This window comes from Triturus cristatus, chromosome 10 (genome assembly GCF_964204655.1).
Source record: "Triturus cristatus chromosome 10, aTriCri1.1, whole genome shotgun sequence".
Lineage (NCBI taxonomy): Eukaryota > Metazoa > Chordata > Amphibia > Caudata > Salamandridae > Triturus > Triturus cristatus.
Window position 1 is genome coordinate 272,946,353 of NC_140593.1, and position 15,786 is coordinate 272,962,138.

General features: G+C 47.6%; 1 protein-coding gene across 3 annotated transcripts in view; it reads right to left on the reverse strand.

Annotated features, from left to right (window-relative positions):
• Positions 1 to 15,786, reverse strand: part of RBM48 (RNA binding motif protein 48) — a 125,793-nt gene that overhangs the window by 20,492 nt on the left and 89,515 nt on the right. The window contains exon 5 of one of the 3 annotated variants that reach the window (XR_014970048.1): positions 4,309 to 4,418. The exons of the other annotated variants lie outside the window; for them this stretch is intronic. The gene's annotated coding sequence lies outside the window, so the exon portion shown is untranslated. The remainder of the gene's footprint in view (positions 1 to 4,308; positions 4,419 to 15,786) is intronic. 3 annotated transcript variants of the gene reach the window in all.

Here is a 15,786-nt window from a genome sequence, read left to right on the forward strand (position 1 = left end):
TCCCCGACAGGGCTACGTAATGACTGCAGGGGTCGTGCCAGGTGTGTTGGAGGACAAATGGTACAAATTTTGAGTTGCATGCCCGTACATCACGAGTCGGTGGTATAGCTTTCATGTGTCAATAATGTGTAGCCAAATCGGTCAGGGCTTATAATGGTTCCCACGGAAATGGGTTTCTTGGACTAATACTACTACCAGGGGATTCTGACATAGATGCTGAAGAACTAGTGTATGCTTAATCTTACTGCCCAGACCATTTGCGTTCCAAGTCTATATGTTTAGCTCCCGTTGTGTGTGTCCAGTGTCCATTGATGTGACGATGCGGTGTATGTGGGGGCTCCGCATTGAAAGGGGATTGCCTATCTGCGTCTTCCCCGTATCCTATGCTGTAGCCCTGTTCTTCCTGACCTTTCTGTAGATGAGTAACTACTCAAAGGAGTCAACATAGTGATTAAAAGTTGATCTAACCACAGTAATTTCCCCTCCCTGCTACCCTGCTCTGTGAGTTTAAAACCACCCACCGCCCCAACTTGCAGAGTGCCTGTCGCCCCAAACGAAACATCAAATAACTTGGATGGGCTAAAACCGCCATGCCAAATTAAGTCTGGATGCAGCCATCTGACCGCATTTTCGCGCTAGGCTCTCAGAAGCAATTCTGTTGATTGCCCCAGGGGTATATGAGTAGCCCCTGGCTGTTTCCAGCCAGAGCAACAGAGCTACTACAAAATTGTAATGGCCAGGCATTGTCCTATGTTGATGACATATATCTGACGGATGATGATCTCATGGAACACTTGGCGAGTAGATTGTATAATTTTAGGGTTTGTTAACATGGGCCACAAATTCAATAAAAAAAAAATCTAAAATTGCCCGCCTCAATGTCCTTTTTCTCGGATTTGAGCTGTCAAGTAAAGGTAAAAGCCTTGCAACACACTTCTTAGAGAAATGTGCACTGCTTCAAACTGCTACAACATTGAAAAGAATACAATCCATAATGGGATTCCTACATTTTGGCAGAACAAACATTCCAGATTACACAAAATGGGTTAAACCATTCTACGGCTTAATATGTCAAGACTTCTCAAGCACACATCGGACACAGGAACACACACATTTAATCTTCCATACAAGCTGACAAGATAACTTTCGAACATTTACACACAAGTGTGAACACAACGAACATGGTGATTTGAGTCATTGCAGGAACATCACGGTACACTCAATGAAGGTGACATAGTACCAATTGCATACAAATCGAATTTATACACTAATGCTGAAATGCGTTTTGCACCTACAAAAAAAATCCTAATAGCAGTAAAGACTGCTATAGTGAGAGGGGTATCCCTGGCTCAGGGTAAACGCATAATTGTCGTGAACCCTGTGCCGACCTTAGAGGCTTTCACCAAAGAAAGTGTTCCAAATGCTACATCCACGATTTTTACATCCACGATGAATACAATGGGCTAACTCACTCACTGCAACAGATGTAGACTACAGATTTGAGTCTACACTACAAACACAAGCTTTTCTGCAGTATGAACAAATATATTCTCTGTATAAATAAATAATGCCTCTAGATTGCAAAGCTTACATCATATATACTAATGGGTCTGCCTAGCCTGAGGTAAGGACTAAGCACCAATGCTCAGCTGCATGCACAATTGTGAAAAAGCACATGCACGATGGAGAATTCCCTCCTGAGAAAACCTACACGTAGTCATTCGTTGACTGCACAGCGCAGCTGGCAGAACTAAAGCTCTAATTCTGGCACTAGGAAATGTAGATCCCGGATTCCCCACACTTATGGTGTGTGATTCATATTACTGTGTCCAGTCCTATAATGAACACCTACACTATTGGAGCCAGAATGGATTCAGAGATTCAAAGGATTGCACAATAAAGCACAAGATGCTTTGGGAACAAGTGGCAAAGCTGAAAGACTGCTTGGCACAGACTCATGTAATACACACATTGAGTCATCAACGTTTTGGCGTTCACATTGCAGGGAATTCCATGGCTGACGAAGCCGCAGAAGCAACAGTTCGCACTGCTGCTTTTGCTGCACTTACGCGTTTCTGGCACGAAGACAGAGACATAATGGTGGCTGTTTACACTGCACGCGACGGCACCCACCTGCCTAAAGATTTTCCACTCAAGTACTCCTACAAGTTAGATACGCAGAACATACCATATGCTCACATTAATGGTGGGGGATAGAGTAATACCAACCACCGATTGCCGTTTGGGGTTAATACTAGCTGCACATGAGGGTCTGGCTTTGGCACATGCTGGGTGACTGCTACAATTTCATTATTGCAGCAGCGCTATTGGTGGCCAGGTCTTTACAAACAGACTAAGGAGTTTGTCCTTAAATGCGACATCTTCCAGCAGATGAAGGGTTCCGCAATAGCCCATCCCTCGCAGACACCTCTACTGATTTCAAACAAGCCACTGGCCCTCATCGCAGCCCTCTGTCATCAGACGGGGCTTACAAGTACATCTTGGTAGCAGTGGATTCCTGCGAGTATGGCCACAGCGGTCGGCTGACGCCTGAACTGTTATAAAGGATCTGTGAGGAACTTGCGCAGTTGGTACACTACATTCCAACCACGGTCCGGCATTTAGCTTTAGGGCTTACAAAGAGGCCATAGGATGTTTGGGTGTGACCCAGTGTTTCTCATCTCCATACCATCCAGAGGGAAATAGGCTTGTGGAGAGGAAAAAACGAGACTTAGAGCAGTCTTTTACAGCGAGGGTACTAGACTCAGGTCGCAGTTGGGTCCATCACCTATATGGGGTCCAGAGGGCACTCAATAACATGCAGAGAAAATCCCTGGGTGGTCGGACTCCCTATGAAATCCTGTTTGGGGTAACAATGTGGTTTACAGACCTTGACAATCCCAGGACAGTGGCGATGGAAACCCCATTTGACATCAATGAATGTTTGGCTGTTTTACAGAAACGGAACATCTTCTGGGATGAACAAAGCAACGCCCAAGTAAAATGCACCTCCACTGGAGAAGTGAAGGTAGTCCCGGGCGAGGCCTGGTTGGATCCTGAATGTTGGGGATCCGGTCAGGGAGAAAATCTGAGGGCAAAAAAAGTTTGGCCCATCCTACAGAGCGCCTGTACCTGTCCTGGCTGTTGAAGGTACCAGAACTGTACTTCTTCCGCCCCTTGCTGGTCTCAAAGACAAAAGATTTGTCTCCATTGATTTGATTAAACCACACTATGTGGCTGATTCTCAACAGTAAGCCATGCGGACTCCTGGGCAGCTACCTGTCTCCTCTCGCTACCGTACAGGAAGTTCAGATGGTGGCTTTGATAACTGAAGAAGCATCCTCTCTCCAACGAGAGACAACAATCAACTACAACAAAGTATGTCTTTTACCTGTTACAATTATGACAACTGTACAGTCAACTAGTACAGAAACAGATCTCAATTCGGAAACCTGACAGGAACACGGTCTACATCAATGTACCACAGATTGAGTCATCTCCCAGTTCTATAGAACCTGCTGAGCTGCCAAAAATAGATCCGACGGACTCTGGCTTCTTCATCGACTTTGATGACTTCTCATCGGATTCAACTGATTCACCGCCACCACAACCACTGCCTTTTCCTTTCGGGCTGAAAGTATGTGTTTTCTATCTTTGGCTGAAAAGCACATATTTTACTTCTCCATGGATACATCTTTGGATTACAATTGCGTTACTTTTCCTAGTCCTTTGGATTAGTTTTGTGACACTCTTTCCCCTGCTTGTTTTGTGACACTCTTTCTCCTGCTTCTGAATGAACATTTCCTCCCAGAACACTATGTGGTACAACTGGTAAACTTGGTTCTTAAACCAAGAACAAAAACACCTTTTCCTGGTGAACATTACAGCTGTTCCAGTTCCCGAGGGGATTCACTGGGATAAGGTTTTGTATCATGTGTATGGCCCCACTGAGCTTTTACAAATTCCATATTTGTTCAAAATGTCTTTGAACAATGTCATTACCCCAGTACGGTTTCGACGATTGGGACATTGACAGAGTGCATGAACTGCTAGTAGATCTAGAGCATTCAACTGTGTTTTCCTCTGATGAATTGAATGATTGTACATTAAGTATGACAGCATGTTCTGATTTCAAAATTTTCTGCATAAAGCAAGTATTACACATGCTGTTTACAATTACACTCAATGGGAAATTGCACTACTCCACCATGAGTAGTTCAAAAACATTTGCACACACATTTGCTTATCTTTCTGGTTATGATACATCTGACCATGCCTCATATTTTTTATAGGCTCTTGCACCATTACCTGCAAAGAAAAATATGCTGACACCAAGCTGATATATTCCGCTTCTGGTCTTTCCCAGCTGGCTGTACAGGGTTTCGACTTTTGCTGGAGGGACACTATAGATGTAAAGTCTATTTGGGGGACAAAAGACTGGAAGGTTCAGGGAACTGAGGCTTTGTGTAGAGGATGCCTGATACCACAACAAATGATTTTACTGAATAAAACTGTGCAACAAACAACATGTCTTGGAATAGCCAAGATGAAAGATTTGAACAAACCACGGAATCCCACATTTGCACATTTTGAAAACTGGTAACAATTTACACACTACAGTGAGGATACATTAATACCATGCTCATAATGGCACATACAATTCATATGAACCCAATTGAAAGGGATGGTTAGTTTGCCCACTAGGCCCGAACAGATGTCAGGCATGCTTCCACGACAACACTGAGGGTTTTAAAACAGGGAGGCCTGATATGAGGTACGTGCAGTCTGAACGCTCGAGGGTGGTGACAACTTACAGTGTTGGGAAGTTGTGCCTGGTCTTGCTAAAAACCTCAACACTGTCTCAGGTGAAACAACACTTGTCCCTTTTATCTGATGACCTGGATCTAGTGGGGCTTCTGCTTCCGTGGGTTGGCAAGATAGAAGTAAACCACTCAATTGGTCATCCTAGGGAGGGGCAGAAAAACTGTCTTGTCCCTGTGTTGCAGACGGCACCCCACTACTAGGTCAGACACTCATTCCTTAGAAAGAAAAAAAAACTGGTTTCCAGTAGGCTTTCTCCAACCCCTGGGGCAAGGGGACTTAGATGGGATAAAGCCTCTAATCTGTGCCCCATGACAGAAGGACTGTCTTATCCCCAGGGGCGGCACCCTCACCCATCAAATTCCTTTTTAGGTGTCTAAATACAGCATTAGCTGTCTGTAGGCAGACTTATTGTTTCCAAAACATGTATTTAAGAGTTTGCTTTTGATCAGCCCCTTGCTTCTGACAGACTGGCCTAGATTGTCTCAGTTTGAAAGGTATAAAGGTCTGTGGTATATTTTTAGGTTTGATGGCGCCACACAGGAGAGTAGCACATATATTTGTATTCCAATCTTCGGTGATGGTGCTGCAAGGTAAGGAGAACCACTGACCTCCCCAAGCTAGCGGCAAAAACCAACTACATGCATATACAAAGAAATCCTCAGCACACGTCGAGGGTGTCTCAAATGTATGCGACGAAACACGTGTCGGCTGTCTTAAGACCCTGAGATTATAAGAAACAAGAAAAGGATTCACCGATTTGTTTATTATTTGTGCTCACACTGCACTACTTAATTAACATTTGAGACAAACTCGATGTGTGCTGAGGATTTATTTGTAGATTATCTCAGTTGTCGGCTCTTGATTCAATGGACTTAATTTTTTGTTTGTCCCACTCAGAAGCATTTTGTTCTCAGAGTTTTGATTAGAGGCACTGTGTCCTTTCACTGCATACTTAAGGGGGGGTAGATTTTATTTTGCTATTCAGCACTTGATGGGGTGCATGTGTTTAATTGCTCCTCCCATGCTTTTCCTTTGCCTATGCTATCTTTTACCCTCCCCATTTTCTTTGCTCCCTGATGCTTTCTGTCACATTCATAATGTGCTGCTGGACTGCTCGCCTCCTTTTTTGAGCTTCATGCAGTCTTGTCTTCACTTTTTTAATATTTTAAATTTTCCATTCTAACATGACTACCTGCCATGTTATAGTTGCGAATAAAAAATAGCCAACTTATTCCACCTCTTGGAATGAGTTTTTGTAAATAGAACACATGTTGCAAGATTTCCAGCCATGCATCGTGATATAAGTGTGTGCATTTCATTTGCAAAAAAGCTTTGGCAAAACCAATATCTCAGCCTTTTAGAGCTGAGGCTGGCGTTGCCAATGGTTGTTTAAATTATTTTCTCAGGTGTCTGTTGTGCTTTCTGCCCCCCTTCGACCAACAGATTGTTGGTACACCCAAAATCAGCACCACAGGAAGGCAGAAACACTGTTTTTGGTTCAGAGGTGGGCGAGCAGCCTGATACCAGGACAGGTTCCCTCTCAACCCATTTCCCCTTTCTCACAGGCATCAAGTGGGCGTTCTGTCCCCGTTGGGTAAACTCTACAGTCTGCCACTTGAAATCATAGAAAGACTGTGTGGGTCCCTGTGGATGGAGGAGTGTATTCTGATATCAATATGAGTAATAAGTAGTGTCAACTAATGCTTTCTGCCATCCTGGGTTGGCACACCTTGTAGACTACTGGGTGGAGTGGTGCAACCTGATGCCGCTACGGGCCAACCCACTATCCCATTAATAATGCAAAAAAGAATCCCTCGTGTCTAAACTCCCCAATCTGCTGCCCACTCCGACAGAAAGACTGAATGGGGCCCGGGTGAGGGGGGGGGGGGGGGGGGGGGAGGCAGCCTAATGCCAATACAGGCTGCCGCGCCCCACCCATTTCCCTCGCCAGACAAACAGTCCTTGCTGTCTAGAGGTGCTTCCTACCCACCAATCTGGGGTTGGGGTAAATGCCCCAATGAGCATGACCTGGGAGGGGCAGGTAGACTGTTGGGCCTTTGGTGGAGGGGAGTATTTTGCCATGCCTGAAAGGAAGCTTACCCCTTACACAAATGTATTGTGTCTAGTGGGTAGATCCCTGCTTGGGGATCACCCTTTTGCAGTGATACCCAAGCACAGATCCACCTGGAAATGCTATGATTTGAAAGGGGAGGACCTCACCTTCCCAATGGAACCTCTCCCACCCAAATCAGTGTTCGGGCTGATCTGTACCCTGAACACCGATCAAACTGAAAGAAGGCAGAGATTCAAACTCCAGCTCCTTTCAGTGTTACAGTTGATGAAGTCAGCACGCCATGTGCAATGATCATCAAAAAAAATCCCCTGGGGGGCTTGGCCAGCAGCCGAGCTCAATGGCCGCAAGTTAGAGAAGCTCCGGGGAGAGACGCGGATCCCTTATACATCCGAGCAGTAATCCGTTCATTTATTGTGCCTCAGAGACTCCACTACCACGCGCCACGCTGGGAGCACCGATTGTGCCGCTCCGTGTCTGGTGGGGGCGCGATCGGCACTGAGGGAGAAGCAAGGTGAAGTGCGGCCTGGCAGCCCATTGAAAGCCGGGTGTGGCGTGGGCAGCGAGCAGCCGGAAGTGCCGGTATCTCCGGAGGCGGCGGAAGGTGCAGTGAGCAGCCGCATTGCCGGTGACTGCTGCGGTGGGATCGCGGCCCGCATCGGAGCCCGGTGGGATCTTTATGTTGAAGAGCTCATAAAAGCCAAACTACAGCCCAGAGGACTCTCACATTTCTTCTCTGTGGAGAGAGCGCATAGGGTGCCAGGGGGCAGACCCAAACCCGGAGCTCCCCCCAGGCCGATCCTGCCCCGCATTTTCAACTATCGCGACAGAGACGTAATACTCCAAACGGCGAGGGTGGCCCCTCCACTACGAGTTCAGAACGCTGTGGTGTCCTTCTTTCCGGACTATACGGCGGCGGTGTCAAAACGACACCGGCGTTTCCTTGAAGTAAAGAAAGAACCGAGGCGCAGGGAACTATCATACTCCATGCTGTTTCCAGCAAAACTGCGAGTAGTGGCGGATGGTAAAACCTGGTTTTTCGACTCCCCAGAGGAGGCCCACGACTGGCTCGAGGGATGGCGACGAGTGGAAGGGTCCCGTTGGAAAGAGAGGCGGCAGCGACACCCTGGAGACGCCGAGGGCTCCGTGGAACGTAGCCCAGGACGGGTAGAGACCGGTGAGGAGGCCGGTGCACACCGGACTGAAGAGGAGAGTTGAGAGACAGCGGCGTACGCCAATTAAGAGAAGCATTGTCGTGGCATGGCTGACACGACCTAGCCATAAGTACGAGGAGTTCCTGACCGCAATATAGAGGATGTACTCACCCTCCCGCTCGGAGGGGCTGGGCTCGGACCCACCGTGATGGGCCTAATCAAGGGGCTGTGGCATACTACGACTACCAGACTGTCTCTGAGGAGGGGATGAACTGCGGTATCTCACGGATTTCTCTTCTCCCCCACACGCAAGTACTGTTGAAGGGGTTGAAGCACTCTGCTATGTTGGGTTGGCAGATAGTTGGGGATCCGTCTGGCAGGAAGGCAGGGAGGGGGGTGGGTATGAAGGGAAGTTTACTGTTTTTAATCATGATTGGTTTCTACCTTATTTTGCTGACTATTGTAGCTGACAAACTTGTGCGAGCACAGATACAAGGAAATGAGATTTATATCTGCCCTTTCCTGGGGGTGAGATATGAGAGGCCCGTAAGGCCGGGTAAATTTTGTGAATATGTGAGAGTGTACCTAACACTGGACTTTGCAGCTCGTACAATTATAACTCGTTCTTTCATAAGGAATGATCCAGGGTTAGGGAGGAGGGGGGAAGGGAGGTACAGGGAACGTTGGTATTTTTTGTTTGGGAGGGGGGTAGAGTTGGGGAAGCGAGGGGTGAATATGTTCCGTTGGTTATGTTTTTTGATTGATTTTAAGGAAGTTTTCAGGCGGAGGGTACTTTTCCACGACATCAGGCAGCTGCAGTATAGGGATATCTCCGTGATCTCACATACCCCTAACATCGGTTATGACAGCACAAACTCAGACTACCCCTAAACCCGACGCGCACCCTGAGACACCGGTGAAACCATTGTCTCTGATTACCTGGAATGTCCATGGTCTTGGCGACAAAATAAAGAGGGGACTGGTTTTGCAATGCTTGAAACGATGCTCCCCAGCGGTGGCCCTGCTCCAGGAAACACACCTTACTGGCATCGCCTGTAGGGCAATGGACAGATGGGGGTTTACTATGGTAGCACATTCTGAATTCTCCTCAGGCTCTAGAGGCGTGGGTATCCTAGTTAAAAAACAATCACCACTGATAGTGCACCATACTAAAATGGATGACCGCGGCTGTTTTGCGGCCCTAATAGGTCAATGGGAGGGCCGATCTATAAATATAGTATCAGTATACATTCCCCCAGCGTTACACACAGTGATGCTCCTAGCTCTTAGTGACTTCCTGCTGAGTCTCCCGGCGGGGGACCTTTTGATTGGGGGGGGGGACCTTAATGCCACTGTAGATGACACCATGGACCGCCATCCAGCGAGAGCTCCTGAGCCGGGTACGTCCCGCCTTGGGAGCTTTCTGGAGGAGCTGGGGCTTTCCGATGTGTGGAGATGGCACCACCCCGCGACACGGCAATTCACCTTCCACTCTGGGGTGCACCGCAGTTTATCCAGAATAGACTACTTCTTGGCTCCGATGGCTTGCTTAAAACACGTTGCTAATATCGAGATAAGACCCAGGGGGATATCCGATCACTCCCCGGTGCAGATGACATACACATACCACCATACGGCTAGGCGACGTACCTATCCAATCTAGCCTGGATATTTGCAGGTCCCAGAGATCAAGAAAGCTGTGTCTATGGCGACGAAACACTATTTTCAGGATAATGTGCAGACGGTAGACTCCCGCCAATTCTGTGGGAGGCATATAAGACTGTCCTTAGGGGACAGGCCATAATTTCGATCGCTGGGCACACACGGGAAAAGCAGCGGGAACTGCATGATATGGAGTTGGAGTTGCATGACGCTGAGGCCCAACACACCAGCGACCCAACGCCAGATACAGCCCAGAAGCTGCATCTTAAGCAGCAACAATATAGGGGATACCTTGAAGGTGTAACCCGATCGCGTCTAACGGCCACGCAACATAAGATATACGAAACCGGAGATAAAGCCGGAAAACTTCTGGCGTGGCTGGATGGCAGGGAGCGGGGTAGTAAATGGATAGCGAGAATCCGGACGAGGGAGGGACAACTCACAACGGATCCACGCATAATAGTGAACACCCTTGCGCACCATTTTCAGCAGGTGTATGAATCGTCGTCGGCGCTGACACCAGAGGTGGCACTGTCATATATACAGGATATACCCATGCCTAGGCTTACTCCGGAGGCAGCCCTTACGTTGGAGAAGGACCTCACGGTAGAGGAGATACAGCTGGCAATTGGGTCATTGCAATCCGGCAAAGCAACAGGACCAAATGGCATTCCAGTTGAGCTTTATAAAAAGGTAGCGGGGACCATAACCCCGCATTTGCTACAGATGTACACCGACTGTTTTACGAAGGGCGAGCTACCACTGGACCAGCGAACTGCCACGATAGTGGCAATACCTAAACCAGGCAAACCTGCCGACGATTGCACCTCATATCGTCCGATATCGTTAATTAACGCAGAGGCAAAAACTTTGGCAAAACTATTGGCAATGAGGCTAACGCCGCACCTGGCAACCCTGGTTCACACGGATCAGTCCGGATTCATGCCAGGTAGGAGTACAGCATTGAACTTGCGGCGCCTGCACGGAGTAATGGCCCGTATTCCATATCTACAGGAACCGGTGGTTGTGCTCTCCCTGGATGCCAGAATGCCGTTCGACATGGTCAAGTGGCCCTTTTTGTTTGCAGTGCTTCGCCACATGGGCTTTGGCCCTATATTCTGTGCGTAGGTCCGCCTTCTATACACCAAGCCAGTGGCGCATGTTACAGCTAATGGGCACATCTCTACTGACTTTCCATTAACGAGGGGCACGCGACAGGGCTGCGTCCTGTCCCCGCTGCTCTTCGCCCTGGTATTGGAGCCATTGGCGGCATGGATTAGGTGGGAGCCAACGATCAGAGGTCTCATATGGACGGACGGGTGGGAGGACCGCATTTCTCTGTATGCGGACGACATCTTATTATATATGGCCTCCCCCAGGCGTTCCATAATGGTTCTCCTCAATATATGGGAGCTCTTCAGACGGGTGTCTGGGTACACCATTAATTGGTCCAAATCCATCTTATATGTATTGCACGGCCCCCGGCCACAGCTGCCTCCAGGCTGCCCGCTTAAGATTACGGTCGCCGCGTTTAAATATCTTGGTATCTATGTCACGGCTGACGCTGATGACTTCTTTAAAAGAAACCTGATGCCCCCACTGGAGTGCCTAAAACGGGACGTGGCACACCGGGGGTTGTTGCCGCTGACTCTTCTGGGGAGAGCAGCGCTTTTTAAAATGATGGCCCTTCCTCGATTCCTTTATGTGCTGGAAAACACCCCGTTCACGGTACATCCCAGTTACTTCAAAGCAATTGCGGCCCAGGTCTCCAACTTAATGTGGGGAAACAAACCAGCACGCATAGCGCATGCTAAGCTAGTACGGGGGTGGTATGATGGGGGGATAGCGCTCCCAAATATACAACTATACTACTGGGCGGCACAATTGAAGGTGATTAATCAGTGGGTACACGTAACACACGCGGATCCTGCATTTAAGGCTGACAGATTCCTACTAGGAACAAGAAGTTAGCTGTCCCCCCTCTATAATAAGAAGCACACCCGTACACTAATAGGCCCCACGAAACATACAGTTGCTATATGGCACGAAGCACAGACAAAACTGGGCTGGCATGGGGTCATAACCCAACTCACTCCTCTGTGGGACACGGGGAAACTGGGACGGCTTAGGAATAGTAAGGACTTCGATCAGTGGGATGCCATTGGCATATCCACAGTGGGGGACATGTGGCATAAGGGGGATGTGGTCACCTTCGAGCGCCTCCAGCAACAGTACGAATTGGCACCCACTGAACTCTACCGATACACACAGATAAAGCACGCACTGACGACGGCCCTGCCGCCCGGTACTGCGGTCCCGGAGGCTTCCCCTATGGAGGATAGGTTGTTGACAGACTATATGCATAAGCGGGCTACGTCCTTTACTTACCGCAAGTTAGTTAACCTACCGGACCCCACGATGCCTCTCAGGGACCAATGGATCCGCGATGTGGGTGATCTGGATGACACAGCATGGCAGGAGGCGCTGTCCTCCCCGAGGGAAGTGGGTATACCCTCGAGACTCAAATTGGTGCAGCTCAAAATCTTGCATCGAACCTACTATACCAGATGCATAATGTTTAGGATGGGTAGAGCCTCGCACCCATACTGCCTTAGGCGATGTGGGGAGGAGGGCGCCTTTTATCATACCATATGGCAATGCCCGAAGATTATGGTCTACTGGGTGAAAGTGATGAGGACGATTTCGCAGGTAGCGGGTGTGTCCCTCTTGCCAGAGCCCAGGGGTTGTTTGCTAAATGTTTGGGAACCAAATGACTTAACACAGTTGGCGCAAGACTGGGCGACATTTGGGGTTATGATAGCTAAGCGCAACATAGCGCAGAAATGGGGGGCGGAGGAGGTGCCGTCGCTTAGCGCATGGTGCAACGATATGGACACGGCCATGATTGCAGAGAGGACAGTGTTTGCCAACCGTGGCTGCCCTAAAAAATGGAACAAGCTATGGGGGGGATGGAACAAATATAGGGGTAACATCTGCGATCCTCTACAAGAACAAGCGGATGAGAGCCTTGATGAGGACTGCTAAGGAGGGTGGAGGATGGTCGAGAGGTATTATGGGGTGTGAATATGATGTATTGTGCTTTCTCGCAGCGAAATGTTGGAATTATGTACTGCTACTGACTGTTATGTATAACCAACGGACGGAAAACCTCTGCTTTATTGTTGTTATCTTTGACAAAATAAAAAAGAATTAAAAAACAAAAAAACAAAAAAAAGAAGATCCCCTGACTGCAGGTAAATCTCTTCCCTTGCAGCCCAAGCCGAGAGCCTCACAGTGAAATACCTCTGGTGTGGGTACCATAGGGATTCCCAGCCTTCGGTGCTTGGTTGTGACATGCCCGCCACAGCGTTTAATAGAAAGTGCTGCAGACTTTTGAAGGTTTTGTCTAAGGCATCCAACAGGTTAAATCATGTTACTACAAATGACAAACTTAGCTGATGTAATTCGCCATGATAAATTAAATACTTTAGCTTAGCAGCAGTGGTACTTAAATCTAATGTCGTAACACTCATAAAATTGACATAATGCATAAGGACCTTTCAGAGGGCCACTAAAGAAGTATACCTAAAATGAATACTAGGAAACAAAATTAGAGAGGAGATTTTATGGTAATACTGAAAGCTCCCATTGGGCTTTACGGTTCTTGCGTTACTACAGCCAGAGAGAAGGTAGACGATCACCCTAGAAAACCACCCATGAAGATGATCCAACAGCAAATCAAACAATGCTACCAATATCACATGTACTTCATTCACACCATCCACCAGGTGAAGGACAGCTTCCTCTCTATGAACAGATAACAGAATCATGATGGAAGAGAGTGAACCTATTTCACTACACTTTGAATAATACTTAGGCATTGGCACCACTGCATCCACCCCTCTAAAAGCCAGGAACCTGGGAATTTTCTTTGACTCAGAACGGTCTTTCACTCCACAATGCAGCAATCAAAATGTTAAACCTTCAGCTTTCCCTAGTCGGTGAAATCCTCCCACAGCTCTACACTGGTCACAGGGTTTAAAAATAATTGGAATCCTCATCAAGTCTCGACTAGGCTACAGCAACATCAGATACACATGCTTCCCGGTGACATTCATTGCCTGACAGACTACAAGGCCAGAATATACCTTAACATTTGTAAACGTACCACCATTTAGCTTACTCTGAAACCTGTTGAGGTCAGATCAACTTCAAGGTTATCTGCACTTTTCACAAAGGGTTCTTGGAAAAAGATACCAAGCACATTCAGAAACTTGCTCCAGGTTACACCTTGGCTAGAAGCCTCCGCTCATCCGCTGCCACCTTGATTCATCAATTGGATAAAAGATGGCATAACATCCCTATATGTGCAAGGCCCAAGAAGGTATGATGCCATTCATTCTACATGAGAACAGTCACTCTTATCCAACCCCATCTTCGACACTGGCTGGCAGAGATGGAGGGCTACAAAGTGTATATGGATAGATCAGGAGGATCCAACGATGTGTCAAAGACAGCAATTGCTGTGATGGGAACCAGGGCCCCTAAAATGATCATGGTGCAATGAGAATCACCTTCGCTTCCTCATCTTCATTAAGACCTGGAAGATCAAGGGAATGCATATGTATGCATGTGGTATTTGTATAGCACCCAGCCTAAAGTTAGAGAGAGTGTATTGTATTACAGGATCAAAGTCAAAGAGTGATTGGATGGAAAGCTAGTTTCTGAGAGTGGAAGTGGACTCTTACTTCGGCTTGAAATCTTTGGCTCTATCGTAATTGAGGCAGGGTTTTGCAGACCAAAAAGATACAGGAATACTGTTCCAGATCCTGGGCCATATGGAGAATGCCTATTGCCATGTTTTTTGTACTTCATCTCTGGTTTGATGGTGCCTTGTCTCCAGTTGTGCCAAAATACACCAAAGGCGAGGAGCTTCTCAACTTAATAGGAAGAGATGCAGGTCATGATAGCTTTGTTGTAGTAGATGATGGAGTTGTCTTTGCAGAAGATGTTGCGGGTTAGCATGGGGAAATAGTAGAGTTCCATCAGGGTGGCAATTATTTTTTTCTGCAAACATTTTATTGCATTTAGTGCAGCATTCAACAAAAAATGGGAATCAAATTACAGGATTATCAAACAAGGGGGACAAGTGGGCTTTTTAAGAGAGGTCCAGCATACAGGCCCAATTAATCAGTGAGAAAAATAGAGTATGCAGTTCCTCAGAAACAAAGGGAGAGAGAGAGTGTCAGGAAGAGACTGTGTAAGGAGGAAGGGGAATTCCTCTAGTCGGAACTAGGGTCCTCACACACCCAGCAAGCTAGGTGTCATGCTTCATCATATGGACCTGCTCCTCGTCGGGACGGCGCTGCAATCCCCGACGGGCACCCTTAAAGGGGCTCTTTGGCGGAGATCTTTAGTTCCTGGCCGTATGATGTGGTGTGTGTGAGGGGCCTAGTGGTGTAGGTGTGGATGTGTGTGAGTGATTAAAACAAGTTGGATAGTCCACAAACAGGACTTTATTTAGGAAAGGCTATCCACTTGATTAAAAACAGGAAACAGAGTGGCAGCTGACTGACGTTAGGGTTCAGCTAAGCTATGCTCTTCTGTGATGGTCAACATGTTTCATGCCTGGTGGTCTAGTGATCCATGGCAATTCTTCAGGACCTAGTTATCAATTAACTATCCACACACTGTGGGGAGTACAATAGTTACCTGCCACGTGTATTATGGGACAATGGTCTCACCATATGCAAGGGGGGAACCTATGTCGGTGTATATCCCTGCTTCTGTCCGTATTCGTTGCGCCCCCCGTAACACCAGACTTCTGGTGTAGTCAATGTTGTTACCGGGACAGGCCGTTTAACCTACCCTTGCGCCACACGAACCGGGAAGGAAGGGTAACAACATTGACTACACCAGAAGTCTGGTGTTACGGGGGGCGCAACGAATACGGACAGAAGCAGGGATATACACCGACATAGGTTCCCCCCTTGCATATGGTGAGACCATTGTCCCATAATACACGTGGCAGGTAACTATTGTACTCCCCACAGTGTGTGGATAGTTAATTGATAA